Here is a 14,282-nt window from a genome sequence, read left to right as displayed (position 1 = left end):
TATTTGATTGAAAAAATTTGTCGCATAAGTCCAAACTTCTGGCATCTTCATCATTTAATATTAATAGAAAACAAGATTACTGATCACTTTACAGTGTGCTTTTTCTTGAACGTAAAACGTTTTTTTTTTAATCAATTGAGAAATTAATTGATAGAAAATAACAAATTTAATTATCAAATGATTAAATTTGTAAAATAATTGGTCATTGTTTTAGTTATAAAAATTAAACATTTTTTTTATAAAAATGAAGATATTTTAATGAAATTCAAATGAAGAAACGATCATGATTCTTAGAAAAGTAATCTCATCTGCTAAAAAACTAGTAACATTATAGATATCTATTTTCCGAAAGAGGCATTCGTTTTGTTGACTGACTAACAATTTGTAATTTCCATATAAGCTGTAATTGAAGCAAGTTTAAAATCTAGGCCTACCTGTTTTTTATTCCTAATTAAAATAACTTGGCAAATCTGATTTTTTCGGTCGTTTGAGTTGCATTTATTTCCTTCATTCTTTCAAAGAATTAAAAAAATTTTGAACTACAGATTATTGAGATGATGCGCTTTACATTTATTAAATAAAAATATAGTACAAAAAGTCACATTCACATTTTTAATATATGCAAATAAATGTTATTTACAGCGCCATCTAAAAGTGAATTTTTGTACTAATTTTTTTTTTTAAAATTTGGCTTAATAAGTGTAAAGCGCATTATCTGTACAAAGCACTGTTTGTGTACTTAAACAAAAGGGCTCGTTTTATAAGTTTCGAAGCAGAATAAATTAAAACGAGTTTGTATTGTGTGCTTTTTTCCGTTGAACCGATCAAGTCCGAAATTTGAATCAAATCTATGGTTGTAATTCTAAAAACCACAAACCAAATTTTGACTGTTTTGTTATTACGTTTGGAGGTTTCTTGTATAATCAGAAAAATAGGCATATTTCCAAATCTATATATATTTTTGTATAAACCGAGGAAATTTATCAAAATCTGCAGGGAGTATTTTTTTTATAGTTACAATATATATTTTACATTTGAATACATTATATTTTTAATACATGCATGAGAAATAGAATAAATAAATAAATCGCATTTTTATATATCTTAAAGAAAGTGGAAACAGAAATTTCCTTAAAATGTATTAACTCATTATTACAGACAATATTGTTTGCGATTAACAACTACAATCCGAATAAGTTAAGTTCATTAAAAATTATTAATAAAAATAAATGATAAATTGAAACCAAAAATTAAAAAATAATTTAAATAAAAAATATTACCTTTTAGTACATTAATAAAAGTCCACTTTTAAAAACTGTTTTATTTTTATAGTATATTTATATAATATTATAAAATAATTTAATGGTATAACAATGTAATGTCTGAAAAATTTTGGATCTTAAAAAAATTGCGTGCTTACGTTAATGACATGGACTGCAAAGCTAAGTCGTGGGCTTTTAAACAAAATAAAATCAAATGATACGAAGAGATAAATATAATGCATTAATCAATCATCAGTCATTAAAATCAGTACTTCAAACATTTGTCATTTTTAGGGCATAGAAAAGATTAAGGTTAAAAAAAAAGGCCGTAGGTTTTTTTTTTTTTTTTTCTTTTTCTTTTTTGTTAAAATTACTTTGGGAATTGTAATCGGATCATTGAATTTCGAAATCCAAGGACGCAATTTCAGAATTTTTTTTAACACTATAGCTTAATAGATTAAAAAAAAAGTGTTTTTATTAAATTTGTAATGCTGTGTTTATATAGATGTTTATGCTGGTAATGAAAATATACATTGTATTTATTAATTCGAAAGTTATTTAAGAAATTGGCATAATAATTTTCTTAGCAGAAAAAATAAAGAAATCTGGGGGAAAATAAAACAAAGATTAATAATTTTAAGGAAATATGGTCTTCTTTTTTAAAATTACATTTAAAATTACGATTACAAACACTGAAAAATTTGCAACCAACAGTAACCAATTTGAAATAAAACATCTATTTTTAGATATCTTTAGAGTATTTTTTTATATACCATACAGAATGTTTGGACACATAGCACATTGATACAATCAAAGTGAATAAAAAAGAGGCTGAGACAAGAATATTCCAAGACTTTTTGAATTTTTAAAAGACATAAAGAATAAAATAAATGTTCTGTTGTAAAAAAAAGTGTTAATTTATTCATATTTTTCACTAGCTGATATACCTACTGTTGACTGGGAAGAAAATACTTTCATGTTTATTTTTTAATGCAAATAATAATTTAAATTAAAATTAATTTTGTATAAAATATTACAACATATAAATTTCTCTTTAAAACTATTCTACAACCTTAGACTGAATTAATTAAATTAAGAATATCAGTTGCACCGAATGCCTTTTTAAATCTAATATCTTTTAGAAGAATTAGACTGTAATGTGCCATTTGTAAGAATTGCTAAAAATTCACTTTTTCTTATTTTATTTATATTTTTTAAATAAATATGCATAATTTGATTAAATATTGAGAGTGGTAAAACGAGAGTTTATAAACAATTTAATTAAAAAGATTTATAATATTTCTATTTAAAAAAGAATGGCAACTAAAGATAGAATATTTTTATAAATGAAAAATATCGTTTTTAATTAATTAAAAACTAACTATTCAACTAATTTTTCATGAAAATTTTATCAAAATGATCTTTATACTTAATAGTATTTGTGAGATGAGCTTAATTAAAATCAGCTTATTAGTTTGAATTTTATTTATATGAAAATTATTTACTTGTTTAGATAAATTATAAAATATTATTGACCTTTTTAGTAAACATTTCATTTATAATTTCGACACCTCTTTTGTAAATGCGACCCATTTAAGTTAATATCGAAGAAATCGTTAAAAATAAGAAATAAATGAATAATGATAATAGATATCCATTAAAAATATTGATTTATATAATCAGCAGATGTAAAACCTGCCTTTTTTCAATAAAATATACAATGTAGTTTTGAATTGGGGACAGACAGCGTGCTTTATTTGTCATGAAAATATATTGCTGATATTATAAATCGAGATAACTCAATAAACAGAATCAGATGAAAATGCATCAAAAAGCTCCCTGCTATTGAAAAAATTTCTTTTTCATTCAGCATTTACTAATGAAATAAAAATTAAATAATAAGTACTTTCTTTTGCGAATAGATGATGAATTTACAGGAAGTACTTTATTTTAACAATAAGATTTCCAAGAATTAAGAATGATTGATTTTTGACATAACTCAAAATTTTTTGAAAATGTGTTATGATAAACATTTCGAAATCTTTTTTCTTTCTTTCTTTCTGAAATCATACTTTTTTTTTTTTTGTGAAATGTCAAAGAGACCATTGTTTCAATGCTAAATAGTATCTCAATTGCCTCGCGCTCATTAAAACTATCCTGGAGTTCGAATTGCTTTTCTTTTCATCGATAATTGCAACAAATGGTTAAATTTCTTTAAATTTTTTCCTTCTACATTCTCAACTTTCTCTTCTGTTACTCACATAAACTATTACAACAAGAAGAACAAATTTCCTTTTTTAAAAACGTACCTGTGAAAATCTGAGCAATACGCTGGTTTCAACAAATTAAGGGCCAATACTCTAGAGGGAAAAATAAATTGTAATAGTTTTATACTCATAAAAGCATAAATATAAAATATTAGCAAATCTGAAAGAAAATATAATGGGAAAGTTAAAAAATTTATTCGAATATTCAAAAAGGAATCCTTTTTAGTGATATAAATAAGTAGTACTCATAAGAATTCTATCACATCTTCTTTTGTGAAATCTTAGAAAGATGTGTGCCCATCTCTCCAATTCGTCATCTCATCGGTTGCGCATGTTCTCGATCACATTATCTTCCAGAATTTGAGAGGTTGATTTTGCCACATCTGTTGAAATTTACAACAAAGTCTTTCTTACTGACGAGGATGACGGTGCTCGACCATAGTCCCAAAAGTGCAATTCATATATACTCTACGGCATTCAAGTTGGGTGAATATGGAGGCCACTCCGTTGGATGCATCCCTTCACTTTCAAGATCGTCGGCGTCCGCCATGACTGGCATTATTGCCAATGAGCATGAAACAATTTCTTGGAGTTACATGAAAACTGCATGCTGAAGATCCTGCCAATCATTTACCCAATTTTTAAATACAAATTTAATCATTCATATATTCTCAGTACCACAGCTACATTGATCAACTTTCACGGTGCTGCCTGAAGAATAAGTATTCCGAGTTCACGTCAAATATAATAACTCCTCGAATCGAACATTAATCGAAAACTGGTTGTGAATTCTGTATTTTCTTACTGATAAGTCCATTGATGTGTTTACGACACCATAACCCTTCTTTTGTTGGAATTACTTAATGGAACACGTCTTATTGATTTACAAGTTATCGATGGTTGAATCTTTTAGCCACGTCTTGAGTGATATTCTGAAATCAGTACGTACTAGTGCTTTTTGTGTTAATTTTACGACGATTATTCAACAGACAAGAACAGACCGACTCTTTGAAGAGTTAGATCCAAAATGTGATACAAAACTATTCTTTAATAAAACTAAACGTTTTACTCCATCCGTCTAGCTATTGGGACCGTGACATTTTCGTGTTGGCATGGACATGGACGCGCATACAGACAAACTTCTTATCGATGGATATTGTCTCCAATTTGAAAGAAATTTACTCATTTGGCGAAAATACCGCAAACCAAATTTCATGCATGAGCTCTGTGTTTTTAAACTGCCGTGTTTTTCGGACGCCACATTTTAAAGTCATAATTCCTAACGTATTTTTCAGACTCGGAGAGTTCTGAAACATGTAGATTAGTCAAAATGGCGTGGTCGAATATTTCATACAATACATTTCTATGTATGCATATTTCGTGCACGAGGAAGTAAGATGTGAGAAAAACTCACTGATTAATAAAAATCTTCTAGAGATTTAAAACACTGTATGGTTACTGGTGATCTGTACGTGCTGAAGACGCCACTTCAGATTGCACTGGCCTTTCTACAGTTCATCAAAACATAAAAAAAGACGATTCACTTTTCACTAGCATTTGATGCGTATGAAAATAGCACACATTGTAGGTGAGCACAGTTGGTTGAGTTAATATTCAGTTGTTGTTTTTTACTTAATTTTATACAAATGAAAAAGCATAGTTATTATCAAAAAAAAATTCTACTTCGAGCTATCGATGAATCTCTACGTTTTTAGATTTCCTCGAAAACTCCATTTTTACACGCTTCTATTTAACTTAATATATTCATAATTGTAAATATGAAATTTCAAAGCTTAATGTTTTTATTTATTTCCTGATTACAAAATTTCATAATTAAAATTTTGTAAACTCAAGCACAGATTAAATTTTGGGATCCTTAGGTTTCGAGCCCTTTTTTTCTCGTTCTATAAAGCATTTTTGAAAATTTACTCATTTTAATTTAATTTCTGTTTAAGAAATGTAAAAAATTGAAATAAAAAATGATTCATTCAGGGTATATTCCTCAGAGCTGGTTTCATTCTATTGCATATAATAAATTTAAAAAAAAATTTTTTTATTTACTGTAAAACAAAATTTTAAATTTTTTAAAAAACTTTTTCTAAATGTATATTAAATATTTAAACATAGAAATGACAAGAATTTATCTGACTTGTGAATAAATCAGCCAAAAGAGAAAAAAATTACTCATTTGTAAGCGGATTTGAAGAAAAAGAAAATTATTTTAAAATTCAAATTGAAAGTCTCAAGTATTTCCAATTATAGCGTCTATCTAACCTATTTAATAATCAGGAAGAGTATATTTATACATTCTCCATGGCAATAATCTATTTTAATATCGCCAGAACTTAATTAACAATTCCTGAATCATTTAATTAAATTTTGATTCAATACCATTGCCGCCATCTGATAATCAGTTTGTGAAAGAATTAATTTCAATATTCCATAATATTTATAATAATTAATTATAAATTAAAGTGAAGTAAATAAAACTGAAATTAAAAGAAGAATTAAATTAAAAGAAAAATAAATTAAAAAGGAGTAAATAAAAATTACTTCTTATCACTCCTAAGAAAAGGATCATTGTTTTTTTGATTCATTGAAATGATGTTTGTCTGTCCATAAATCGATCATTCAAAAACGGACTGAGCAAGCGAGGCATTACTCGGCAAATGGTTCTATCACTAGAATTGCATATTTGTATATCAAATATTCTATCAAATCCGGCAAATAGTTGATAGTCTTTAGGTCTGTCTATTTGTGTTTACATGAACGTGATAACTGAAAAACACAAAAGCTAGATATTTCAATATTAATTTTTAATCTTTATGCCAAATTTGCAGATTTGGACCAAATCCGTTGACAAGTAGATTATCCATCTCTTTATCAATCCTCTGCAAGTGAGCACCACATTTGTAGACATCAATACGGTTTCTAATACAAATGTGACGATTCTTAGCTTTACATTTAAAGGTATATATCAAATTTTGGACCCAATCGATGAAAGAAGGAAGATAAAAAAGTGTACGCTGAGGAAATCTCACTATATAACGATACAACTTTTTGAAATAATACCGGAGGAAGTTGAAGCATAGACGGATTGAAATATTTTACACCTTTGACGCTCCCACTGTGAAGCCTCATTCCTTTTTTAATGATTTTATAGTTTATCTTCTATTTTAGTCACTTTTTGATTATATATATTTATATGCATGTGTTTATTTATTAACTTTTTGTTATATACATCATATATAACATAATTAATTTAATAAAATGCTTATAAAATGAACTATAATCATTCATTAACGATTTTCTAATTTTAATATATAAGTATTTAATTATTCTGAATGATTATTATAAAAATTATAAATTAATATTATTTTCAAATAAATTAAACATTAAGAATTATTATTTTACATGACTTATAAAGCAGAATACAACGGAGCCAGTGAATGAATGATTCATATTCCAATACATTATAAAATTGACTACTTATAATTTAATTAATGATTAAATGAATATGTATGTTTGCGGCGTAGTTCGAAATCCCAGGTATGCTATAGAATTCCAAAAAACGACATCTGGCAAAGTGTGAAATTATTAATATGCCACACATTTTCTTGATATTCTGTAAAATGCTAAATGAGAAGCCGGCCAAATATGAAATATATCTTCGATCACCCTATTTTACCTTTTATCTCTACTTGCAATAAAAACGAATGTGTGTGTACATTGGTACTCTGTAGACTATACTGTTTGATCCACAGCTACTTGCCACGTATGTCCTTGGTAAATGGAATATGCACCTTGGAGGGATTTTTAAAATCTTTTAACTGGAATTTAAATGAATTAAAAATCAAGACTTCAGAGCTGAATGATTCGCTTTTCCGACTTATACTTTTTAAAAACTTGTTTGGCTTTAGCAAAATTGTGTTTCTTGCATTCATTGGAGTTTCTTCACTTCAATTTGAAATTTAAGTTCAAATTTTAAGGCACAGGGTAAAAGCGATACACAGTGCAATATACAAAACGGTGTAAGGCTTCTTTAATAGTATAAATTACATGATTATCAAAATCTGAAGCTTAAATACATTTTGCCGAGAAATCCCATTAAAACCAAGTTATATAAAATATTTAATTGAAAATTTTAGCGGCCGATAATCCCAGCGAAGCAGCAGATCACCAAAGGCGGCTGCTAAGAAATAAACTTATGTGCAATTAATTTTTTTGGTGTGTGTGGGGGGGGGAGGAGTTTTTAATAAAAAAAAAAGTCTTTTATTTCGTTTCGTTCTCCTTTATTTCTTCCAATTTTTCATTCATTTTTTCCAATTTTTAAAAATATTTGGGCATTTAATCGTATATTTTAATTTCATAGATGCTTTTTTAATTTATTCAAAAATTCAAATATATAACTATTTTACAGCTTTTTTCAAAAAAAATTCATCCCGAACGTAGTTAATAATATAAAAGCAATGCAATTGCTTCTTTTTGAAAACTATTGGAGATTCGGCAGTTTAAATGACTATTAATGATCTCAACCTTGCCAAAAGTGCAATCTCTCACCAGACATAGCAACCCGGTGACCTCCCCCCCCTCCTTATTTACGCACGTGACCCAGCGTGTTATTGGCCGCTCAAGAGAACGGCAGCTAAGAAAAAAGGGGAGGAAAAGGAAAAAAAAAGTAAGTGGTCGGAAACTGGATATCTATTTCTCGACACAAATTATTAATATTTTATGACGCTTTCTCAAATGCGTAAGATATGCCTGCTGGTTTGTTTGTTTTATGAACTCCGGTTGGTTTTCTGGGCACGATTCAAGCACGCTCTGAACCTCGAAATCTGCCGTTCTGCTGGGCTCATTTGCTGTCATAAACATGTGTCATTTGCTTTCTTTTACTGCTGTTTGACATTCACACAACTTCAAGTGTAATAAAAGAAAATTCAGAGTGCGTTCGAATCCAAATGTAGGACGTCGGAGACAACAACAAAATCGTTCAAGTCTTGTATTCCTCGCACAATTTACACTCAAAATGCTGTTTGTTTACCTCAACAAAAGGTCACCGGATCAGTAATGCTAAAGTATACAGTCTCTTCACATTTCTATTCAGCCGCTGTACTTATCTCAATTTAAATTCATTTATGAGGCAGCCGAGGCTCTAAAAATATGCTTGGGCGCAATTTTTAAGTTGAGTTCATATGAAACATTCAATCAGATGAGCCTGAAGAATAAGATCGAGTTCTACATTACATCACGTTTCTAGTTTAATGGCAAGTTTACAGTACATCATATTTAGATTCAGAAATAACTGCTAAAAATCATCAAACAAGTTAGAAGTATTTAAGGGGACGGTGGACACTATAAGGCATGTTTGAGAATTATTCACTTAGAGTTATGAAATTTTTTATGCGTATGTATAAAAATATAAATAGATCAAATTTCTTTTTAAAACTCTTTTTAAAACAGTATATTATTTTAAAGAAATTAACAAATAAATGATTTTTTAAAATTTCAAAATATTCCAGGCGACCCAATTTTTAATGTTTTCTATTATTTTTTCCTTATTATCCAGTATAAATTCATTTGCAATAAAACTGTGTTTGATTTTGCAATTCCAATGAAATGCTAATTTTTTATAAATATTTTTATGCGCACTTACTGAATTCTCATAAGAATTTTATGCTTGTCGGAACTGAAATTGAATTTTAACTATCTAACGAAATTCGAAACATAAAATGCATACTTTATTTGATTTTAAAGTTTAACAGGAATCTTTATTATGAATTCTATTTAATTTCTTCAAAAATGAAGACACCTGGAACGTTTCAATCTAATTACAATATCATTTTGAGAAAAATCATTAAAACGTTTTTTTTTTTTTCGATAGGCCTTTCAAATATTCATTTTATTGAACAATATAACTTATAACACTATTTTAATTGAATATATTTTGGTGAGGAAACGATAAAAATAAAATTTCTCGTTTTTGTCCATTTTTGCTTACTAAGCCTTTCATTTTTAAACGATATCCTTTTATTGACTAGCGCTCTCTAGGTTACGTTTGTCCGAAGAAGAACTTGTTAGAAAATATTTGTGTTTCCGAAACAATTTGTATTTCACTTAATATTTCTTTCAAATGAAACACAAATTGAATCTCTTTTTTAAAAAAATTTATAATATAAGCTTCTAAAGCTGACCTGATTCTGCAGTATTTATCTTTCAAGACAAATTTGTTAAATTTAATTTATTGCTTATCAAAAAATATGGCATATTTATTCTTAAGTTAAAGGTCAGTGTAAAGTGATGAAGTATTAGAGATTTGATTCTAGGAACTTGTACTTATTGATTGTATTACCTGCATTTACTGCTTCTATTGGCTTGAATTTACTGACTACTATTACTACGATTCTGCTACGAATTACTGATACTACTGTACAATTGGGAAATATTTTCACTTAAATTATACAGGTTATAAATAATATTTATTTCAAATCAGCTTTAAAACCTCTGATAAATGAAGATAATAAAAAAATTACTTTGCATTGCGAAATTAAGTGAAAGGAGAAATAAATTATCAAACATTAGTTTCATAAATTTATATTTCGAAATTTTTTTGTTCAAAGTGATCGTAATCCCTTTTAAACCATATTTGCTGCCTTTTTTTAAAAAATAAAAATAAATATATAAACCATTAAACTGCAAATTTATTATTAATTTTTTTTTATTTAAATTTGGGATGCAAATCTTTATATTGTATTTTTGAATCGATTTAATAAAAATGGTATTCCACTTAGGATAATTAAAAAAAAAGTTTTTTAATTGGTTGACTTTTATGGTACAAGACTCAATACGAACCAAGCTGCATCTTGCACGTATGCTAGTTTAGAAAAAGGATATCAATTCATTAAAACAATGATAATATGTAATAGGAAAAAACCTGAGTACGTAACGAGAAATTGCATAAAATGATATCTTACGCCAATTTGAAATATGTTAAGGTTCACCATTATATCTTTCAAATTAGAATAAGCTTATATTATTAAAAAGCAGTATTTAGAGCATTTGCTTTGTAATACAATTTAAGCAAGTATGGGAAAATGCAAAAATCCCAGTTCCTAATTTTAATTTATTAAAGGGAATAAGTGCATAAAATAACGTTAAATGTAAAAAAAAGAAAGAAAAAAAAAGATAAAATTAATTGAAAGATTTCATTTTTCAGAATAAAGAGAGAAATAACAAAATAGGGAGGGAAGATCTGTTATTATTAAACCTATTTCTTACAATCAAATTTTTTCTGGAAAAAAATGCTGCAATAATATTAATAAAAAATTATCTTAAAAAATTGATAGCAAGAATAAATTTAATGTAAACATTTGTTTAAAAACTAACTTTTATTAAAATGGTAAAAAAATATTTTTTAATTTAATATTTTTAATATTTTATAATTTAATTATTTTTTTACTTTTTAATTTTTAATTTATAATTCATTATTTTAAATCTCTCAAATCTATATTTTTTCCAGTTCACTGCTAGAATGAGTTTTTATTACGGAAATAAAATTCTGAACAAAATCTATTTCAAAATTCTTTATTTACAAATATAAAATAAATCCAGTTAAATAAAAGAGTATTAAAAAGCTCAGAACGAAAATTACATAATTTCATGTATTCCTGCATAGATTTATAAGTTTTGTTTCAGAAGATGAATCTTTTTTTTACATTTATCATAAAGACAATGTTATATCAATGTGTTTGTTCATCTATTTTTCATTTCCTCCCTTTTTTTATTAACCCTTATTCCCTTTGTACAGTTTAAAACAAAAATTTTTACATAAAATATTAAACAAAAATTATTTTTTAAACTTTCATTTCTTATTTGTACTTATTTAAAATGAACGGTTTAAGACTCATATATTGTTTTAAACTGCTCACTTTCACAGTATTACCAAATTTAACAAATCAAAGAAATAAAAACACACACACACACAGCTAGATTGTCCTTTATTAAAACACGAGTGAATATAAGTACTGTGAAATAAATAAATCACGCAAATAATTGAGACATTCCTAATGAAAAGTAATAACCATTCTACAGCTGTAATATGAAATTTTTTTTAAAGAAATGGATATTGCAAAAAATTGAAAACTTCTGGTAACTTAACAAAGGTAAAAAAATAATTTCTGATACAAAGTAAGATAACAGCCTTATTTTGTTGGGTACTAAAATTTGAAAATTGTGCAAAAACAGATAAAACGGTTCAGAAAAAAAGGGGGAAATCTCACTTTTGAATTCACCCCAATTATTGTTCGTCATTTTTTTTTTTTTTTTCATTTTATTAAGAATTTCTGGTTAAAAATTTCTCAAAAATGATAAGGTAGTTTTCAAGAGTAACGTTATATAAGCTCAACAATCCTCAAAAATAACGACATAGAAGTAGTACTGTACTGCAGTTGTATTTGTCAACAACGCTTATAAACAGTTATTGTTAATATCTTAAATTCCTTAAATTCCTTGGAAATTTAACATTTTCCGAACTACGTTTTTATTTATCTATTTATTTATTTATTGTTCTCAACGACTGCAGTTTCTGTCCAAAATTCAATTTTGAAATTTGCCAATCCATTTATATTTGCTCAATTTGAAAAAAAAAAAAAAAAATATGCACGAATTATTTGATTTTGAGGAAAAATAAATTTTCACTGTATAAAACTTCTTACATTAAACACAGTCATTAGGAGATGAATTAAAATTTTGTAATAAACGAGTTCACTGACAATGTAGATAGATCCTTCAAGAATGAACCCTACTCATCAGAATGAAAACATTCAGATCTGTCAGCTTTCGACCGACAGATTAAGATCTTGTGTGAAGATTTTTATCAAGATGAGATCCATTTCTTATCGAAACGTAGATGAAAAATAGATCCTTAGACTTTGGAAGGATCACTCTAAGAAGAAGTACGTGATGAGGAAGTTTATGTGAATCAGACGCACTCACAAATATTGTTCAATGTGAAGTTTTTAAAACACCCTTTAAAAAAAGAGAGAGAGAGAGAGAGAGAGAAAGCAATGGAAGTGGTCCCCCGAAAACTTTCTTGCATACTCTTTAATAAAGGCAAATCTGTGCTTTATATACATTTTCTTTTCAACCGATTGTAAACAAAATTCGGCGCAGAACTACAATTGCAATCACAAAATCCCGCATCAAATTTGATATGTTTAAGACATTGCGCTTCAAAGTTACCGCGTTTACATGCGTCTGAAAGAACAGATGTTTAACTCCTCATTAGAGGTTTGCCTCACAATTTGATGGGTGTCTTCACTACAGATGTGCTTGCCTAATTTTATCCGACTTGCCTTTTTCTTCTTGTAATTCTCGTGTTAACTTACACTCGAATAGCCGAAAGGCAGATTTCTTCTGAATGGAGTTTGCTCACATTGGATAGAAATCTACAAATATAGTGTAAAGACTGTATACCAAATGTCATCCATCTATCTCAACGGGTTTTGCGTTATACTTGTTACAAACAGGCAGAAAAATACCAAAAATGTATTTTGTGAATTCAGAGAGGTCTAAAATGTGAAGATGCGTCAAAATCTCGAGTTCGAATTTTTTGACGATGACAATACCTTCTCTTTGCTTCGCATATGAGAAAGTAAACTAATGCAACAGAATTTTTTTTCTCCCTCGACTGTTTTTTTTTTTTTTTTTTTTTAATTTCCAAAATACGACGCGATTTGTGTTCAGATTCCTCATGAAGAGTATTAAGAATGGGTTTTGAAAATATTCCTTTTTCCTGAGAATGGATTCAAAATTTCGTGGAGATCTACAATTCGGAAGTAAAATCCATTAAATCCCTTCCAGCTTGTTGCGCTTCCCAGCTGTCGATTCGCAAACAAATGATTGACAAGCTCTAAATCATTTGACGGATTTGCGCTCAAATTTGATACAGATTTACATTTCTTAAGCCTATCTCATCCTTCCAGCTCAATGAGTCATCGTGTCGTCATGCATAAGATTTATCTTGGATGAATTATTTCATTTAAAATTTAATACAGTTATTGAATTTTGCTACAAAAATGGTAGATCTTGCATTTGTACAAAAATTGTGTTTGTACAATGGTATTCGTGTGTTTGTACAAAAATTCATCCAATCATAATCTGCATCTTTGAATTATTACATCCACAAATACGCAATTTCCGACGGCCTGATGATAAGGTTTCAATTCTAGATTCGAAATCCGATTCCACCAAAGAATTGCTGCCTAAAGCCCCGTTCTGATGACCCATACGCGTATTGAGACAGGGATATTTTGCCCTCTTTCCTTTTCCTTGTGGTTTTTCCTATGTTCCTTGATGTCTATTCATTTTACTGATAATTTGAGGGAAGTTCCCGATCGACATCTACATATGGGAGTGATTTTACAATAGGTTAGATGACATATTTATGATCATATCTGTACAGGAACGGGGTGTAAGAGTGTGATGTGCGTTAAATACGGTGGGACCAAATGTCCTCCAGCTGATGTGGTGAGGGAACTTGAAAATGAGGATGGCAGTTCAAGTGTTGTTCTCGTCAGCTGATCAAAATGTTGAGCTTCAGAATAGCACGTTGATATATAACTAAATATCAACCGGCTTGGTATATAACTAAACTACACTGCAATACAGCAGCTCTTACAGTCGCATCTAAACTGAATAGATATGCGGCGCACGAGTATGATTTAATTCCATTAAGCACTCAATTAAGTCAAATTAT

Source organism: Argiope bruennichi, chromosome 9, assembly GCF_947563725.1.
Source record: "Argiope bruennichi chromosome 9, qqArgBrue1.1, whole genome shotgun sequence".
NCBI classification, from domain to species: domain Eukaryota; kingdom Metazoa; phylum Arthropoda; class Arachnida; order Araneae; family Araneidae; genus Argiope; species Argiope bruennichi.
The sequence above is the reverse complement of the archived record's forward strand: the minus strand, read 5'-3'. Positions refer to the sequence as shown.